This window comes from Podarcis tiliguerta, assembly GCF_965153285.1.
Source record: "Podarcis tiliguerta genome assembly, chromosome: 7".
Lineage (NCBI taxonomy): Eukaryota > Metazoa > Chordata > Lepidosauria > Squamata > Lacertidae > Podarcis > Podarcis tiliguerta.
In genome coordinates, this window is record NC_139540.1 from 31,836,215 (window position 1) to 31,857,130 (window position 20,916).

At 41.4% G+C, this 20,916-nt stretch overlaps 1 protein-coding gene across 3 annotated transcripts in view; it reads left to right on the forward strand.

The window, feature by feature from the left end:
• Positions 1 to 20,916, forward strand: part of STAU2 (staufen double-stranded RNA binding protein 2) — a 141,977-nt gene that overhangs the window by 99,224 nt on the left and 21,837 nt on the right. The window lies entirely within an intron of this gene.

Genomic DNA, 20,916 nt, shown 5'->3' on the forward strand with positions numbered 1-20,916 from the left:
AGCATGGATGCTAATTTGGCCCATAAGGCTGTTTTTCCCAAACCATGCTCACTTGCCCCATGCCTACTTGTGTGGGGCAAGTAAAGACAGCGGTAAAGCAATAGTCAGGAGCCTCAAAGTGCACTAATTATTGCTCATTAGCAAGCAGGACTTTCTGTAAGTGCTGATCAGCTGATTGGCACTGCCAGCAAGCTCTGGTGGGATCATCTGCAACTACTTAGTGCAGCTGATCCCTGATCCAAGCAGGGCTTGCTGTCAGTGCCGAACTGCTGGCTGGAATTTACAGCAAGCCCTGCGAAGGTCGACTTTAAAGTTGGGTCACCTGACGCCACGGTCACCTGTCAAAATGGCCCATGGGTGCTGGGGATCCATCCATTCATACTTGCTTTAGACTAGCAGCGCCGCAGAGTTATGTCATAAATGAAAAGCTTCGCAATGACTTCTTGTCCAGAGCAATAGCAAGCTGATATTAAAGGCTGCACATTAGTCCTCTGCGGCGTCCCCATTATATTTGCTCTCATTAGTGATCAGATGTAAAATATTAACAAACTCCTTTTCTCTTTGTGGAATCTGGTGGCTTATAAAAGGACTAGACTGAGCAGGAAGATGTCGTGGGAGGCAGGCCTTCTTGGGTATGATTGAGAAACCTGTTGAGAAAATAGGCAACTATTGACAGGTCTGATTCATGACTGAGTGACTCTTCTGCTAGTCTTCACATGATCCCCACAGAGAGAAAGCTTTGACCACCTGCTAAACAAGGTCTGTTTGAAGTTTCTTTTTAACATTTCCAAGACGTTAATTCAGCAGGACAGCTCCACTGGGGTTCTCAGTGTCACCAAATCAGCAGCTGTTGAGGTCCATTCACTTCAGCATGAAATGTTTATATAAGGGCTTCCTCCCCCACCCCCCAAAAATTATTTTATTTGTGACAACAGCAAAATAAATAGGAATGTGAAGTTTGCATTATTCGGCTTCTACATGTGTGAAAAGTAGTTCAGAATAACATTATGTTGGTGGTTATACTGTGGGTATTTACTCTCTCAAAATAGACTGAAAAGCAATTGAATGGTCTCTCATTTGTTGTTACTAGCTGTTTTTGTTGTTGCTTTTATTCTGTTGACAACATTACTTTCCCCACGGTAGAGGGGAACAAGTAGGTATAAAATGAAGCACTTTAAACATTTAATTAAGGACTGTTATATTGAGAGTGAAGAAACTCTAACTTCAATGCTCTTTTTATGATCTAGTTTATCAATAAAATACTGTTTGGGGAGAGACTAGGACAACACATCTGTGTGCTCAAAGCCTTTGATATTTAAGTGCTTTTATTTGTTAGATATACTGTCGGTTGTAAATAGGAACTCTATCCTTCCGAATCAGGAGACTTGTTTTTAACCCTGGGTAATATAACCACATATAAATATTCCTGGCCCAAACTATTTTCTTTTCTCTTTATCAATCTTGTTAAGTCTTAAGTGTATTTTTACAAGTTCATTAATGCGTTCCATTCTTTCTTATGTGTTTTTCCTCCCCAGTATTATCAGATTTCATTATATGGGAAGAATTATCAGCTCAACCCATTATACAGCAAAGCAGTATTAAGTCTGTCTGGAATTTGCTGCTCTTTCAGTTTATAGGGAAAATATTGTGTAAATCAGGCTCTCCAGTTTCAGTGGGAGGCACAGGGTTGAACAGCATCCATTTGTCAAGTTGATTGCTCCTCAGTGAGGCTGCCTTTGCTTGTCTTTGAACAGGAGTGAAATCCTATGTGAAGCTCCCTTTCTGTCATTTACACTAACATCCATCCTCTTAAACCAAGGCCTCCAAGAAAAAACAAAGTGTTGGCACAATATAATCAGTCACTCAAGTTGTCTGTCATCTGTTTTCTTAAAGGAAATGACTTTTAAGTTAGTGGAGCAGAAAATTGTGGAAAATTGGGAATAGGGTTGCAGTAAGTGGAGGAGGAATTTAAAACTAAATAGAAGATACCCTGTCCAATTCTATTTTTTCAGTATCCATTCGTAGAGTTCTATTCATAGATAATATTAATTCAACTCCTTGTTCACCTTGAAATCCTTAGTGTTCTAGGCAGTGTTGCATGCCAGATACTAAATGTTTTATTTTTCAGATTTTATTTCAAAGAGTTAAAGATTAGCTGTGCAGCTTTATATTGTGAAATTTCTCTCTCTCTCTCTCTCTCTCTCTCTCTCACACACACACACACAGAGAGAGAGAGAGAGAGAGAGAGAGAGAAAGAGAGAGAGAGAGAGAGAGCGCAAGTTTAATCCTGGCCATGAATACTTTTTGCTTATTCAGAAAATTAGTTTAAAGGGTGCTACATTTTAAACTTTATAAGGTAGGTCTGCAAATTATTGTCTGAAGGCAATAGCTTGATATGCAGCCCACTTATAAAATTTATGGGAGGTAAGGCAGGAATGCAAAGTTTTGCTTCTTTTTTTCTTTAAAAAAAAACATTTTATAAAGGAGCATTCAACCTGCAAGCATGGGTAGTGCATGGGAAAGTGAGAATGACTAGTCTCAAAGCAAGGTTTGGAGAAATCGCCTGTCAGTTTCACTCCTGGCCAGCCAATGTGGCTGAAGACTTACTAGCTTTTTGGAGGGAGGATGAGGCAGGCAAGGGGCTTCACCATATTTTGAGTTTCTAGTCTAATTTGGGCACAGTTAGGGAGACAGTTGTATTGTGATATCATGAGCAGTATCCTGTATCTATCCATGCAACTACATGCAGATACATTTTAAAGTTATTAACATGTATACAGGTAGTACGTCCCTGTCCACCTGCTCCTAGACCTACATGACATCTAAACATTTTAGTTTAAAAGATTTATATCCTATCTTTCAGCTACAGCAGCCCTCAGGGTGGCTTACAGCATAGATTGAAAACAAATTCATACATACATAATGCATTTACTCTAAGAAATTCATGCCACTTTTTCCATGTGCGCATTTGTGCACATATGAGTGGTTTCAATTTTATGCCTTTGAAATCTGTCTTGATGTTTCCCACCCACAGTGGGTTTTGGTTTGTGGAATATATGCTATATCTTGTCCCCTTAATTAGTACTTCCCCGTCCATCCTATTTTGTGGAAATTTGAGGTCCATTTTGGTCAAGCTTATGGTACTTGTGTACTTTCCGGGGCAGTTTTTATTTTTAATATAGCTGTTTAGTGCAAGAGCACATTTGCAGAAAAGCTTGTTCAGGACTTTATCTTTCCTGACACTGTCCCTATGAGTCTGGGTTAGTCATCTGTACTTGCCATTGACAACATGCCCTTCCTTCCATTTCTTCTACATGTTATTGTCATTGTGGATGATTTTTTGCTCACCAGTGAGCTTTTTGTGCTGTCACATCAGCTTTTGAAGGTGTTTCCCATTTTTCCCCCCTCATTCAAATTGCTTGTGATTCTTCAGGATCCTATCACACACTCCTTTCCCCACTAGTATTACTAACCAGATAATCCTACTGGTCATTTCCTTTAGTATACTGAAATTAGCTTTCCTAGAATCTAAGGTAATTCATAGTATTCATAGAATCGTAGAGTTGGAAGGGACCTCGAGGGTCATCTAGTCCAACCCCCTGCAATGCAGGAATCTTTTACCCGACTGAGCTGTCTTTGGTTTTTCCGTTGGCAGAGCAAGATGGTTGGGTTGGGCTTAATTCAGAGTCACTTTCCCTCAGAGTTCTAGTTTTTTAATCTACTCTGTCTCCATAGGGTTGAGATCAAATCTCTCCATTCTTGTCTCCCATCTTCTGAAGGAGGAAGTTATCATTAAGGTGTATAATAATATTGTTGGCAAATCATGCTTAGCGGAGTTTGCCTTCCAGCAGATGTGAAATGTGAAATCCTACATTACTGCTAAATCTTGTTTCCTGAAACATCTGCAATTTATTTCAGGAAAGCATCATCCACTTCCTCACCTTGGCTTGGCAGTCGATAGTAGACTTGAGCTTCAATGTTATTTTTATTTGTCCATTTATTTTTACCCTGATGTTCTCCCCAGGGCTACTGTGTTTACTTTCTTGAATTTTTACAGATGTATGCATTTGTGACATATAATGCTATTCCCCTTCCCTTTCTATTTATTCTTTTTGAACAAATTATATCCTTTAGTTGCTACACTTCAATTATGATAATCATCTCACCAGGTCTCAGTTATACTAATCACATCATAGTTACTTGCCTTTATTAGGAATTCAAGTTAATCTTGTTTATTTTCCATGACTCTTTTAATACAGTGGTGCCCCGCAAGACGAATGCCTCGCAAGACGGAAAACCCACTAGACGAAAGGGTTTTCCGTTTTGGAGGTGCTTCGCAAAACAAATTTGCTATGGGCTTGCTTCGCAAGACGAAAATGTCTTGCGAGTTCCTGCGGGGTTTTTTCCCTCCCCCCCCCCTTTCCCCAAGCCGCTAAGCCGCTTAACAGCTGATCCGCTAAGCCGCTTATCAGCTGATCCGCTAAGCCGCTTATCAGCTGATCCGCTAAGCCGCTTATCAGCTGATCCGCTAAGCCCGTTAAACCGCTAATCCGCTAATGGGCTTGCTTCGCAAGACGAAAAAAACCGCAAGACGAAGAGACTCGCGGAACGGATTCTTTTCGTCTTGCGAGGCACCACTGTATATAAATGTCAAAAGCCACACATATTACATTCCAGTGTCTCTTCTGCTATTTTATTGTGGGATTTACTAGACACCCCCCATAACTCCCACAGTTTCTCCTGTAGCCCCCAAATCCCTATCTTCAGTACTTTACCAGTCAGTCATCTCCATCCTCTATAGTAGAGGTTTTCAACCTTCTTGAATCCAAGGCTCCTTGACCAACTACATTCTTTCTGTGGCACCCCTGTGGGACTCAGGAGCCCAGTTATGTCACCCCTTGTCTGCAGAGCTGGAAGCCTCTGACCCTTTTTTTAACACCCTCCCTTGCGGAGTGTTCCCTCAGCCTCCTCTCTTCTCCTCTCACCTTGTGTGTCCTCCAGGCAGCTGCTGCTGTCGCCCCTGGTCTCTGAGCTGCCCCTGCCCCAAAGAGAGGTGCTTCTTTACGCCGCCCCACAGGAGCCTGGGAAGAGGATGTCCCCAGCCTCAGTGGCCCGACAGAGACTGGCCAGAGGTAAAGGCGAGGCCAGCACCTTATTCACCTTGGTAGGTAGCAGCAGGTGCCGCCAGGCCTACATGAAGGAAAGGTTCCCCTTCGGCGCCAGACACTCAGCTCCGAGGCCGGCCTTGCACACAGCAAGCATAAGAAAGGCCAGCACAGCACCTGCCTGCGTGCCTGGCCTCCCACTTTTCCATCCACTCCCAACAGCAAGGGCTGGTGGAATGGCTGGCTGGCCTCCCTCCCTCCCTTGCTTGCTTACTCTGATGCCGCCTCAGCTCCTGGCAACCAGCACCCCCTGGCCAGCCCCAGAGGCACCATTCGCCTGGGGAGCTTGTCGCCAGGGTTGCTGCAACGAACAGCCATGCAAGGCTTGGGGAGACAGAGACACAAGAGGGCACCAGAGGAGGCAGAGAAGGAAAGAGGGACAGAGGCCAGTGTTGTCCATGGCACCCTGACCATCCTTCAGGGCATCCCATGGTGCCATGTCACACTGGTTGAAAACCACTGCCCTATAGGGTTAATATGTTGATATGTTTACCTTATTTCTTCCAGACACATTTCCCCAGTCGTTTAAAGTGCATCCCATCTCCTGCTTGAGAGAGCTTTGTTAAGGAAGGTTAGACTGTAGCCCATAAGCCGAACCTCTCATATCTACACAATATGTGTAGCCAGTCATTCGCTAGAAGTATTCTTCTCTCCTCTTTTCTAGTTCTGTTACTTTTACAGGAAGAATTTATAGGAATGCCACCTAGATTTGATGCAATCATAGTTGCGCCTGGTGATGTCATCTGTTTCCAGATGAATGTGCGAGAAGAGATAAGTCTTGGCAGTCTGTCCATTATACCTTGGATCTGCACAACATAATTCATGAATTATGCCACATAGTTGCCACACAGCTAACTCCGTAACTCTCTGTAGGGAAACCCCAAACTACCACCCTTCTTCTCTTTCTGCAGTTGGTATTTCATCCTAGTTTTGTCTTTGCAGAGATGCTCAGTGCATCCAACAAGTTGAATACATTCGTGTGTGTTTTTTTAATTCTCCATAATCCTTTAAATACTTTAGCATCTTTACACTTTTTGACTAATAAAAATTGCTTCACTTTACTTAAGTGATAGGATTTTGTAGGCAGGAAGATCTGATGGCATTTTTAAAGTGTATCACTTAAGGTAATATATCTTTTAACCTCTCAGAAATAATCATTGTAAATTCCATTGTTCCGTTTTTACTCTAAATCAGTTGTTAGAGATTGTGATCTAAAAGAAAAATACTGGTCATTTTTTCCTCTGCTTTTTTTCTTCTTAAACTGTTCCATGAACATGTGGAATTTGTGAACGTCAGAGAGGCCCTTTAGATCAATCTTGATTAGTTTATTTTTCTTAGTAAAGATTTTGATAGCCGGGTAAAGCGTTTGCTTGGAAGAGCATTCCTTATTGCTCTGGAAAGATGAAATATTGTTAAAGCCTATTCTCCACTAAAATAGTGAGAAACTATTTAGGTAACTGAATTTTTGATGGAGCGAAGGCTTAGATTGAACGTTGAGTATTCAATTGCCCTTTTCCTCATAATTCTTCTTCCTTTAACCTCAATGGTGAATTTTAAAGTTATGGCTTAATTGCCTACCCTCATTTTAGCCATTAGAATTCTGCCCTAAAGCAATTTATTATGGCTTTATATCCCTGAAGCAGCAAGACGATAATACTGTATTCTCCAGTAAAGAAGCATCTTTACAAGATTAATGTTAACATATTTCTTACACACAGATTGTCAGCTTTAATACCTGTGTTACAGTCTGGATTATAAGAAGAGCCCAGTTACTATGTAGTAGATTCTAGAATGGTGCATATTCTAAACTGCTTATCTGAAAAGTGTATCTTCCACTTTTTCTGTATAATTTTCAGGTAATATGTATAATATGGTATCTGGGCAGGAAAGGTAGAAACGAAATAATCACCTTATTACATCCTTTAATAATCACAGTGCTGTGCTAGTGTTGAGTTCTGTGGCCATGTACTGAGAAGCTGCAGGGACTGTTCAAATCCCTGCAAATCTACATGGGACTTTAGCAACTCAACAATGGCTGCAGGCACTTAAAAAAAATGGTCTAACTGTCTAGCATATTTCAAAATGCTTGACTCAAAATTGAAAATGCTTTGAATTTCAAAAATGCTTGAGAAGATCCTGAGAGTTTTGCAAGATGTGCAGTTCCTACACACATTTCATTTTATTGTTATATTACTTCAGCCATTTTCTGATGGCCTGTCTACACATGGTTTTAAACTGCAGACTCAAAAAAGTGTGAAAACAGAACAACTTAGGTAAGACAAAAATGAAGTACTTGCCTGAAATCAAATTAATTAGTCTAAATGTTCCACTAGGATTTTAATTTTTGTTGGTTCAAATTTCAACTAGAATTTTAGAGGATCCAGTCTGTGTTTTATGTGTTCCAGTGGAGTAGAGTCTGGAGTGTTTCCAGTCCAGGTTTAACCAACAGCTCCTGACCAGGGCCCTGGAGCAGTTGAGGACATAGATTTCCAGTGGACTTTTCTCATGATTAATGTGTGTATGAGTTTGTTCTAAATACCGTGTCTCCATCACAATCCTTCATGTTACGATTAAATTTTAGCATAAGTGTAACAAAATACTAGGACAAGAGACCCTTGGAGATGTCAGTATAGTACCTGTTTGTTGCTGAGGAATGTTTACAAATTAATTGAAAATAGATGCAACCATGTTGAAGCCATCACATCATGGATACCATGTCTGATTTTCAGTGAAGTGAGCAAGATTGATGGAAAAGTTCAAATGCTGGCTCTTTGATAGATTTGGGCTTCAGTTGCAAAACAAGGTTAATATATTTTGAAGAGCTTTTGCTGTGAAGTTTAAATAACTAAATAAACAAATTGTTGTTATTAACACAAGTCAAACAGCCCTTTTTTATAAAAAGAGAAGCAAAGCTAGTGCATATGTCCGCATTTTTTGAGGGAAGGCCTTCAGGGAAGATCTCAAAGGATGTGAGAGCTCACAGAGTGAAGGAGGACTAATTTTCACACTCAGGCTTTTAAATCCTGCTCACCCTCTGCTGGACTTGCTCCAGGGTATCAGTGCGCTTTTTAAAATGTTGCACCCCGGACTGGATACGTTATTCCAGATGCAACCTGGTCAGTGCAGAACAGATGAGCAAATGGAACTCTTACAGTATTACTTAATTTCAGTATGTATGTATTTCGAGAAAGTGCATTTAGACATTTGCTCCTACGAGCGAAAATTTGATGGCTGCCAAAGAACTCAGATCTTTTTGTGAAAATGTGTTGCCTGCCTTTGAGACTATTCGCCTATATTACACAGAAAAAAGGCTGTTTTGCCATTATGTAGATTCCACCCCAAAACTTTTTTTAAGAGTAAAAAGTGGGTGGGTGAGCACCTAAAAATATAAGATATGAAAGGGCCTCTAATCTAATACCTAACAGGCAGGTGTCAGTATTATGAAAAAGCTTTCATCATTGTGAATTTTCATGATGAGGTGTTGATTGCATGGGCAACTTGAATTTGAAGGTCAGACATAAAGCAAGTTGGCAAGGCATTGTAAGGAACTTGATGCTGCACCTATTTTGAAGTTACGCTTCTGGCTTCTTTCTCCATGATTCTCAATGAATACGAAGTTCATTAAAGGGAAAACAACGTGAAATGTGTCTTGTGGCTACAAGACTCTCCTTAGCCTTTTTCTCTTTTATTTGAGTTAGATCTTTTTTAGGCCGTGCAGGAGAAAGGAGCTGATGGAGACAAGGAAATAGAGTCTTCATTACTCCTGCCTCTAATTCCTTCCTGTAAATTTCCAGCTACCTCATTGCTTCTCTTGCCAATTTAGTGAGTAGATAAAATTTCCTATGTGTGTGTAAGTGATTTTCTTTTCCCTTGTAAATGATGTGAAGCTACTATCAAATGTTATCTTTGGTGCTGACGCAAGGAAATTAAGAGAGGTATTATCGTTCTGCTCAGTGTTCTTCTCAGAGAAAACTGCTGGTTAGGTCAATTTACTTGGCTCGATACCCTGCTTTAATCTTAACCTGGGGCGTACTTCAAATACACAGCAGCTGGCTCAAACGTCTTCATGCATGATTGCATGTTAATTTCTCTTCGTTGAGAGGTGGGAATCCAGCAAAAATGTCTCTGTTGAATGAAAACGTTCTGGTGCTCCTAACGGGTGAATAAGCACTCTCATGTGATAGAATAAACCTGGAATCGCCACCTGAACTTTCAGGGGCCTGATTCCTCCAGGGCGTAAGACTTCAGTGGAATTACATCACGGGTAAATTTGTCCCAACAATTTTAAGTCTAGGAATGTGGCAAGAACAAAGCACTGCATTCTCTTCTGCTTCTTTCCCAGCTTTGAGGGCTCTGCTCAGAAGGAAATGTGCATAGCTTTCCAGCAAAAACAGGAATTAGGAGGCTTGAGTATGTGACGGTTGAGAACCAGATTTACCTATCTGTATAAAAATTGATCTGTGTTCAGGCCCACAAGGAGCAGTATTTGCCCGGAGTTGTTCAGGTATTACAGCCATCATCCGGATTGCGCATATGGATCTGAACCTGTGTTCAAGTTGATCATGTGCTAGCCCTTAGTACAATTAATGTTTGAGTCTGCTCTGTAGCTAGTGTGATAATATCACCCTTGTAATCAAACTTTGGATTGAGTCACGTAACTGTGCAAAGTGACATCAAGAGCATGGCTATAATGCCACCTTCATAAATATATGGTTAGCTTTCCTTTCCAAGTTTTTGCTGTTCCCCTGTCTTCCCAAACTGAAAGTGTCCTATTTAAGCACAACATCCTGACAAAGAATAGGTCATATTTCTGTTGTGGTATTGAGGCATGGTATTCCCAGGCAGGCAAAGCTGGGAAGCATGGAGGCAGGCAGGCAAGATGGTAAGTAGAGAAATTCTGTCTATAAGTGACAAGTTGCTAACACTAAGAAGCCACGAATGAGACAAAATGCGTACAGGGTGGAGAGACTTTAGGATGGATGTATTTTGCAATTAATAAGTTCAGCTGAGTTGTTGCTACACATGAGTCAATGCAACATGCACTTAGCCTCAAATTGTGTGTATCTTCCCTTCCAGTACTAATGGGGAGGGGGGTGGTTAATTTTCTCCCAGCAAATAAAATGCAAGAACTGTGAAACCAAACACACATATCCCAAAGAGAAGCTCACAGGGCTAGCCAGCAAATTCTGACTCCTCAAAATGATGATAACTATGCAGACAAATAACTCACTAGGCTCACCCTCCTCCAGGCTAGATTTAGCAAAATGTCAGAGAAGCAAAATAGAATATGTTGAAAAGATGAAGAGCTGCCCATCTAATATTTATACTGTTATCTTCCATAACTTTGTTTTAAGGAGAGATGCTGCCTTTAATTAAGGTGTGTGTGTGTGTGTGTGTGTGTAGCAAAATTGGTAAATCATTTCTAGAAGGACAGCACGGTATAATAGGGCCTGATCTGGAAAGGTGCTGGATCCATTTGGTACCTAATGAACTCCACTGACTGGGTGCTGAGAACTCCCAGCACTTGACAGAATCAATTGCCTAATGAGCAGTCTGTATTCTGTTGGCTTCCTCATAAATCAAGTGTCGCTGCTTTTAAATCATTTGTGCCCTTTTTGTCTAAATTTATTAGGGTAGACAAACTTTCTTTGAGTTACTCATTATTGTTGCGCCCCGCTACAACATACAAAGAGCAAAGCTGTCATGTCAGAGGGGTTTGTGAATCAGAACTGTAGGGCATGTCATTGTCACATTGGTTTTTTCTGCTATGCTTCAAAAGAGTTTGCCAGAGTTCCCCATTAACTGTCCTTATTTTTGGACAGAAACCTGACTGTCACTTCTACTTAACTGCACCCATTCCTAACCTCTAATGATGTGCACGCTTTGTTTTGGGGATATGCATTGTGTCGAAAAGCATTTTAACAAGATATAAAGTGTTGGTGTGTTTATTATAACAAAATCTGGAATTTAACCCTGTTTCCAGCAGACTCGTTGGTAACAGTCAGACAGCTCTCCTGATGGTAATATGTTCATATTCTCATTCTCCCTTTCTCCCATTCACTCACTCTCTCACATACACACAACCTTATGAGTTCATCGTTTTAAAAGTTTAAATGTTTTAATAGATATTCCTGTATGACTCATCCTTTCATCTTCATTGGATTTAAATAATGAAGATGTACTTCTCAAATGTTTAAAAAGTCTTTTTTACGTACGTAAGCCTCCTTTGTTCTTGAAAGATAACACAAATGAGTCCTAGACTTTATTTTAGGTCTTAAGTCAGTCTTGCAGCTGAATGCAGGCAGCATTTTCTCCTTAGCTTAAAGGCCTAATCGTTGAAAGAGAAGTTATTCTTTCTTCAGCTTTTTCAAAGAAGGAGAGAAGAAAAACGTGGTGGTGGGAGGACAAAGAAACCCAATTTCCAATTAGGAAAGGAGCTGTTTCTGGTTGTCTGAGGTGTCTGTTTGACAAGCAGTCATGCAGAAGTAGTACAGTGTGTAAGCCCCTACTGTACATAGAAGTAGTCATGATCCAAACTGTGGGATAAGTAATTAAAATAATTAGAAATAAAGAAGCTTTGTCAGGGTACACGTTCTTTTTAACAAGGCAACTAAGGCCAAATATTCAAAGCATTTTTTTTAAAAAAAGGGAGGAGGTTTTAAAGAAAATCAGGTGAAATGTGTTGTTGGGTTTTTTTAAAAAAAAATCAGAATTCAAATTCACAAACGTATTTATATTTGAACATATCTGGGTTTTCTTTTCTGTGTTGGTCTATACACATGCCTGACAAAGGCACACATGGGACAAGTATGCACTGTTCAATCTTCTCAGCTGGCATTTTGCACTGAACATGTGGGTGCCTTTAAGTTGTATGAGACAGTCTATCTTGGACAGTATTGACTAGTCTAACTAGCTTTCTGTATTCTGAGGCAGAGGCATTCCCAGCTCTACTACTCAGTATCCTTTGATAGTAGTAGGGGTTGACTCTGGGATACAAAGTAGGTGCTTTTATTACAAAGCTGTGAGCCTTACTTCGCAGTTTCTGCAGTTCCAGTTATGTGCTATGGCATCTAACCAGTATAGGAGCTTGCAATCAGGATTTTTCTTGTAATGGGTACAGGCAAGGTTCCGTTCAGCTTGATGTCCTGTGACTTTTATTCATTGACTGTATTGATGGAAAAACACCAAGCAGAGTCTTTTATTAGACAGACTTTTAAAAAGGGAATCTTGAGGGGAGATATTGGGTCTGATTGCCTCATCTCAAACATATCATGGATATAACTCTAGAAAACCTGATTCAAGACAGCCAAATATAAAACACTAAGCTACACTTAAAATCTGCAGTAATTTTGGAAATATAAAATAGTTCAGGAAGGGGACTGGATAAACCAAACTAAATGAATATATTTAAAGTAGCTCTCAAGGCTAACTGCAGTGGTACTTTAACTTCTGCACTTTTGTTGGTATTGGAAACCCAGAATTCCTTAATTTCTCAGCTTGTATACAAAGCTTTTCCAGCATTCAGACCAAGTTTCATGCAGAAATTCCTATGACAGATATACAGCAAATACAGTTGTACCTTGGTTTTCAAACAGCTTAGTTCTCGAACATTTTGACTTCCAAACGCCGTAAACCCAGAAGTCTGACGGGGCTTCCGAGTGGCTGCAGGAGCTTCCTGCAGCCAATCACAAGCCGTGCTTTGGTTTCCAAACGTTTTGGAAGTCGAATATACCGTATTTTTCGCCCTATAGGACGCACCGGCCCATAGGACGCGCCTAGTTTTTTGGGGGGGAAATCAAGGAAATTTTTTTTATTCCCCCCCCCCCCCAGGTTTGCGCAGCCATACCCAAGCTAGAAGAGGGAGACGGAGCGCTCCGTCTCCGTCTTCTGCCTTCAGGGACAGCCTCTCTAGCCTCCGTGGGGCAGCGGCTTGCCCCGCTGTCCCCCGAGGTTGTGGGGCTGGCGGGGGGGGGAAGCAAGCTTGCTTCTCTCCCCCCGCCAGCCTCCAGATCAGGTTGGGGAATAGCGGGGTGGCGGTGCTCCGCCTCCCCGCTATCCCCCGAGGTTGTGGGGCTGGCAGGGGGGAAAAGCAACCTTGCGTCTCCCCTCCCCCCCGCCAGCCTCCAGATCAGGTTGGGGAATAGCGGGGTGGCGGTGCTCCGCCTCCCCGCTATCCCCCGAGGTTCTGGGGCTGTCGGGGGGAAAGCAAGCTTGCTTCTCCCCCCCCCCCCCGCCAGCCTCCAGATCAGGTTGGGGAATAGTGGGGTGGCGGTGCTCCGCCTCCCCGCTATCCCCCGAGGTTGTGGGGCTGGCAGGGGGGGAAAGCAAGCTTGCTTCTCCCCCCCCCCGGCAGCCTCCAGATCAGGTCGGGGTATTGCGGGGTGGCAGTGCTCCGCCTCCCCGCTATCCCCCAAGCTTGTGGGGCTGTCGGGGGGAAAGCAAGCTTGCTTCTCCACCCCCACCCCCCGCCAGCCTCCAGATCAGGTAGGAGAATAGCGGGGTGGCAGCACTGCGCCTCCCCGCTGTCCCCCGAGCTTTTGAGCTGCAGGCTGCTGCCCGCAAGCCTTGGTAGCCCGCGGGATCTCCCGCCGGGTTTGCAAGACTTGCGGATAGCTTCCTGAAGCCTGGAAAGCGAGAGGGGTCGGTGCGCACCGACCCCTCTCACTCTCCAGGCTTCAACGAAAGCCTGCATTCGCCCCATAGGACGCACACACATTTCCCCTTCATTTTTGGAGGGGAAAAAGTGCGTCCTATAGGGCGAAAAATACGGTACTTCCGGAATGAATTCCGTTTGACTTCCAAGGTACAACTGTACTAACATCTTAAGGAAAGCAAAGTTTTCCCCCCTTCAGATTATTAATATAGTGATTTATAAAATTTGTATACCACCCTATATGTGCAGGTTTCAAGCAATTTACAGGATAAAATCAGAATATAAAACCACTAATTGCATAATTGGGAATGGATGTAGGGAAGTGAGAGCTGGACCATAAAGAAGACTGATCACCGAAGAATTGATGCTTTTGAATTATGGTGCTGGAGGAGACTCTTGAGAGTCCCATGGACTGCAAGAAGATCAAACCTATCCATTCTGAAGGAAATCAGTCCTGAGTGCTCACTGGAAGGACAGATCCTGAAGCTGAGGCTCCAATACTTTGGCCACCTCATGAGAAGAGAAGACTCCCTGGAAAAGACCCTGATGTTGGGAAAGATGGAGGGCACAAGGAGAAGGGGACGACAGAGGACAAGATGGTTGGATAGTGTTCTCGAAGCTACCAGCATGAGTTTGACCAAACTGCGGGAGGCAGTGGAAGACAGGAGTTCCTGGCGTGCTCTGGTCCATGGGGTCACGAAGAGTCGGACATGACTAAACGACTAAACAACAACAATTGCATAATCAAAAACAAAAACAACCCAGTAACCCCCCCCCCCATTTTCTGACCAATAATATCAGGCATCTTGAAACCTTTATTCACCAAGAATGTAGGTAGCTGGCTAGCATGCTGTTCCATCTTAAAAAATGTTCACTAAAATATGGGAACCAAATCAAGTTGAGGCACTACCTAACTAAGGACATGCAAGAGCTTGAATTTTTAGAGTGAATTAATCTGTTTACATATTTGATTTTTGACTCTTGATTTCAGGTCAATGGATGACGTTCACTTCTACTTCTATTTTTGGTTTCCTTTCCCAACTAATTATTTTATATTGAACACCATGACATTTCTGAATGTCAAAACTGATTTGCTCTGTTAACTTTGTTCTTTGTGTTGGACATAATTGGACAGATCTGGTCCCATGATAAGTGAAATGTAGAGATCTGAATCTTATCAATACATGGAAAGGCTGCTAGTATTACATTTAGGTATAATTCTAATAGTCTTGAGGGATTACAGATAAATTTCTATGCTAATAGTCAGCATGAATAGTTGTTTCGGGTTTAAATTTTGAAAGCACCATTTTTAAAATACATGGAAGTATAGTTGAGACTTCTAACTCTTAATTCTTAACAATTAACTGATCTGTTCGTATCTCCATTTCATTGTTACAGGCATGGAAACAAGGAAATTGTTAAGCTTAATTGGTAGCAATCATTTTGTAAGGCTGCATCAAGACAAGTCCAGTGTATATCACAAATTAGGAAAAGTATGAACAAATCTTGTAGAGTGCTTAATGAACAGAATGAAGAAAGCTATAAAAGGCAAGGAGTCTTCCTAGGAGTTAGCAGTGTTGCCCAACTGAGGAGCCCAGAAAATGTGAGTTGATAGCAAGGCAAGTGAAAAAAAATAATTTGACCATATTGCTGAAAACATAAGAATGAACAGCACATTTTTGCTTACATCGGAATTTGAAAGCAAGCTTAAGAGGTAATTGGACAGTTTCTGTCAATTTAGAGCATGCACTAATGTCCCCAAAAAGTCTGTTCCTAGGATCTGTCAACCCTCTAGAGCAGAGGATAGATAGATAGATAGATAGATAGATAGATAGATAGATAGATAGAGTGAGGCTATGAGACATTGTGGGGGGAAGGGAGATTGCCAAAAATAGTTTCCCTCTCTGTTTCACTGACAGCTTCTCTTCTGTATAGAGGTGTGAAAGGATTGCTAAGGAAGATAGAATGATTGCAGAGAAGTTCAGTAAATTATTCAGATCAGTCTTCATTGTGAAAGATGCAGGACAGAAAGCCATACCTGAACTGCATTCTTTGTCTAAAGAACTAAGTCAAATAGGGATGACGAGATGAAATTCTAGGGCTAATTGACAAATTAAAAATTAACAAGACATTGGATCCGGATGCCATACACCTGAGAGTTCTTAAAGAATTCAAGTATGAAATTATTGATCTTCTATCAAAAATATGCAACTTGTCACTAAAATTGGCCTTCTTGCTGGAGGATTGGAGAGTAACCAACAGAACATTGATTTTTTAAAAGGGAGCCAGAGGGGAGCCAGGAAATTACAGATCTGTTAGCCTAACATCTGTCCTGTATAAATTAATGGAAACTTACTAAAGCTAGAATTAACATATAGAACAGGGATGGGGAACCTTTGGCCCTCCAGATGGTGTTGGGATACAACGCTCATCATCTCCAGCCATTGGCTATGCTGGCTGGGGCTTAGATGAGTTATAGTCTATTGGGGGGTGGGGCACAGATTCCGCACTCCAGATATTAAAAAGCAAGCCATGCTGGGAATGAACCAGCCTGGGTTTTGCAAAGGGAAATCCTGCCTCACTAACATTCAGAATTCATAGAGAATTGCAAAAGACATACAGATAGTGATGATCCGGTAGACATGATATACTTAGATTTCCAAAATGCTTTTGACAAACTCCCTCACCAAAGACTTCTGAGGAAATCTAGGAGTCGTGGAATAGGAAAACAAGTCCTCTACTAGATCAGTAACTAACTGAAGAACAGGAAGCAGTGAGTTGGAAAAACATTCTTGCTTTGGAAGTAAGTAAGCCTATATTGGGACTAGTGAAGTTACATTTATTCATAAATTATGTGCTCGTAACAGAAGAACCATGCTGAATAAAGGCCATAGTGACCAACCAGATGCCCATGGGAAGCCCACAAGATGGACATCTTCCCACTTGTGATTTCAAGCAATTGGTATGCAGAGGCATACTGTCTCCAGCAGTGGAAGTAAAATATAGCTATCATGACTAGTAGCCGTTAGCCTTGTCCTCCATGAATTCAGAGGCTTGACAACCATATGTCAGGAGTGCTCTGATGGTGTTTCCTGCTTGGCAGGGGGTTGGACTCGATGGCCCTTGTGGTCTCTTCCAACTCTATGATTCTATGATTCATCCAATCCTTTTTTAAAGCCATGCAGCCATCAATGCCTCTTGTGGGAGCAAATTCTTCACACACTTGGCTGTGTGAATAAGTACTTTTGTCTGTCTTGAATCTTCCAACCATCATCTTTCCTTGATGACCCTGCATTCTAGTATTATAAGAAAAGGAAGTGAGGATTGAGGTAGCCAACTTAGCAGATGATGCCAAATTATTCAAGATGGTAAAAAAAACTGAGTAACCTCCGAGAAGCTCCCAAAAGCTATTTCCAAAATGTGTCACTGGGCAATGGCAAATGAAGTTCAGTGTAATAAATGTACAGTGGTGTACATCACAGCAAAAAAATCTCATGTTCACTGATGGAATCTGAGCTTGTGATGACTAAGCAGGAAACAGACCTTGGAGTTGTGGTGTATACCTCAGTGAAAATACCAACTATGCAATAGCAGTGTAAAAGGCAAATCCCTTGCCAGGGATTATTAGGAAAGGGTTTGGAAATAAAACAGCCAGTATTTTAATGGCAGATGGTGCCATCTGCATTTGGAATACTGTGTACAGTTCTGATCATTCCATCAAAGAAAAACTGAAAGGGTCAACCCAAATAATCCAAGAGTTAGAGCACATTCTTGTTTCTTGTTTGTTATGAAAAATAGGTGACTAAGTGGGGGAAGAGATGATGGAGGCTTATATAATTAACCATGGTATGGAGAAACTGTAAAAAGATGTCTTGTTTTCCATACCATAATAGTAGAATTTAAGATTTGATCATCCATTGAAATTGATTGACAGATTCATGATAGAAAAGGGGAAAGAGTTATTTACACAGTGGATAAGTAATTTATGGAATTCTCTAACACAAGACGTGGTGATAACCATGAGTTTATAGATTGCTTTAAAAGCAGGGTAATAGATTGCTGTATAGATTGCTTTAAACAGGGTAATTGAGAATAGGGTTTAATATGACTGTTAGCATTGTATGCATCTGAATATTGGTGATGGTGGACAGCAGACCTCATTAGAGTGCTGTTATTTATTTGTTGCACTTATATCCCTCCTCTTCTCCAAAGAGCTCAAGGTGGCGTACATGGTTTTCCTTCGAACACAGGCTCTGGCAGATGAGACCAATAGTGGGTCCAATGGTCAAGAAGGTGGTCTCTGCATGTGCTGTAGAGGGAAGTTAAGGGCAGGTGGGGCTTGTCAATCTGGGAAGTTGGCTCATCTAGGAGGAAGAAAACTGGTCCTAAACCTCCACTGCCTTGCAGGGTATCTTCAGGAGAGAGAGAAAATCATAAGGAGTAAAACCCTCCATAAATCCAGAGTGGAATTCCTAAGACAGTTGAATGGCGCCTTATACGCCTCCATCCAGCAACTCCTGCAGCCCAGCTGGTGCCAAACGTATTGCTCTGATTTCCATGTTTTATTATGATTTTGTGATTTTTTCCAAAGTACAGGGATATATTGCGTACATTAGATATATATTCTACATTTTTTTACAAGAAAAGCAATAACAGGAACCCGTTAACCCTCCACCCTAGAAAATAGGTTGTTGAACCTAAATGATCCAGAAGGCTATTAGGATGTTAGTGCCGTTCTTAGTGCATCCTTTATGAGGACTGGGGGCTTTTTCCTCTCTAAGGTATTTTAAAGTTGCTGTCAGTCAATTTCTAGGCACTATACAGGCATTGAAAAGCACAATGGCCCCGCCCACAGGTTCACAATCCTATAGACATGACACAAAATGGGGGGAATGAATGGAGAGATAAAAGGAAACAAGCAAACATGGGTACTTGTTACTAAAGTCAAACCACTACCGTTTATTTTTTTGTCATGAACTCCTTTAACTTAAAGTGCCATGGATTAAACTTGGCACCTGGGGCATACAAAACTCACCTTTTTAAGCTATGGTCCCTCCCCCTTCACAGAGTTGTTGTGAGAATGAGCACACTGGCTTTCCACAGGGTGATTGTGAGGGTGAGCACAATAAACACTGCAAAGCTTCTGGCAGATTAACTGGGTTCAACCCAAGGCACTACATTCAAACCTCTGTCATTTGAGCTCCAGATACTACTAATAGGCTCTTTTAAAATGTGCTAGTAAAAGAAGCACTTCCCCAATAAATTGCAAGACCATTTTTTAGAAGCCCACACACCATACCATAGGGAATGTGACTGGAGCTCTAGCAAGGTTGATACCTTTGTTCCAGGCATCGGCAAACTCGGCCCTCCAGATGTTTTGGGACTACAGCTCCCATCATCCCTATCTAATAGGACCAGTGGTCAGGGATGATGGGAGTTGTAGTCCCAAAACATCTGGAGGGCCGAGTTTGCCGATGCCTTCTTTATTCCTTGCCATATCTTAAATAACTCGCTGGTGGTGGTGGTTGCTGCTGCTGTTCGTAAATATTTTTTACTCTGAATTGTCATGTTGCATTATAGACAGTTATCTGATTTGGAGAAGAACCATGTATCAGCGGTAGAACACATGCTTTGCATGTAGAAGATCCCAGGTTCAAATCCTGGCATCTCCAGTTATGAGGATCAGGTAGCGGGTGATATAAAATACCTCTACCAGAGACCCTGAGAGTAGAGAATACTGGCCTAAGTGGACAAAAGTATCTGACTCGGTATATGTCAGTTTCCCCTTATTTCTATGTGTTTTTATTCTATATGGACTTCAAAATGAGTTTATTTACAACTCTGTGATTCAGCTTCTTCCCTCTTTTTGAACAAATGCATCTCACACATCAAGTAATGTGATCTAAGTAATGTGAACTCATATGACTATAGGGTTACTTGATTCAAAGCTGTGGGTTTGTTCCAGACTTAGCCATGTTTAGAGTAGAAATCAGTGGGACTTAAGTCATGATTAAATAAATCTCATTAATTTCAGTTCTTTCCGTTCAAAGTATAACTAAATCAGCATCCAGCAATACATTTGTTTTTCATAAATGAATATCTAAACTAAAAATATTCTCATTTTTTAAAGTCAGGTTTCACGCTGTTTTGCAAATATATGTATAGGGATTGCTGATGCAATTCAGGCAGAAAGGGTTTGATAAGTCTTTACAGACCATCTCAAACCCTATAAATCTGTAATACTATTGCAACTAGCAGATATTTGGAATACATTGCAAGTGGCTTTGTAATTTGCCAGATTTTGAAAGTAGCAGTTTTTAATTAAAAAAAAGAACCCAGCTATTATTAATGGCTTTAATAATGAGTGTTAAGTAGGAATGATAAAATAGCAGTTAACAGATCTAGCATACTAAAAGCCAGCTGCTTGGGATGGTTTTGGACATATCGATTTATTTTTTTGACTGTAACTGTAGATGGAGAAAAAGCAGGCCTGCAGTTGTGGAGTTAAGCTGTGTCAAATAAATGTTGTTGACTGCCAGTTGGAAAAGTTCCTAAACTACTAGGATCAAAATATTGAAGGAAATCTGTTACCTGGCTGGTGATGTCTCTCTAAGGTGGGCAATGTATAAAACAGGCCTACAAATGGCCAGTTAACCATATTGTGCTCTCACCAACCCGTTATTTTCTGCTATAGTGGATGGACCATCAATCCTCTTGGTCCCTCCCTCTCTTGGAATATTACACTATTGCCCTCTGTAAGAATGAGTGTGTAAAAGCCTGGTTTTTGTCTGGAACTAATGTTGTTCTGCTGTTGGCTTCCATGAAAACAAACACTCAGGGTATGTCATTGTGTTCTTTGTAGCTGTTGATAACATTCTCTCTCACCCACACACGCACACACCTTGTAGGCATATTTTGCCATTTTCAAATAAGCGGCAACATATGTTTGGGTCAAATCATTTGGCTGATTAGAACCCTGAAGTATTTGTAAACTTACAGCTAAACTACCATGGAGGTCTACAAAGTTACACAGTGTAACGAGATCCAAACGGTAGACTCGATAACTAAGGCTCAGAGTCGTACTGTATAGAGTTCTTC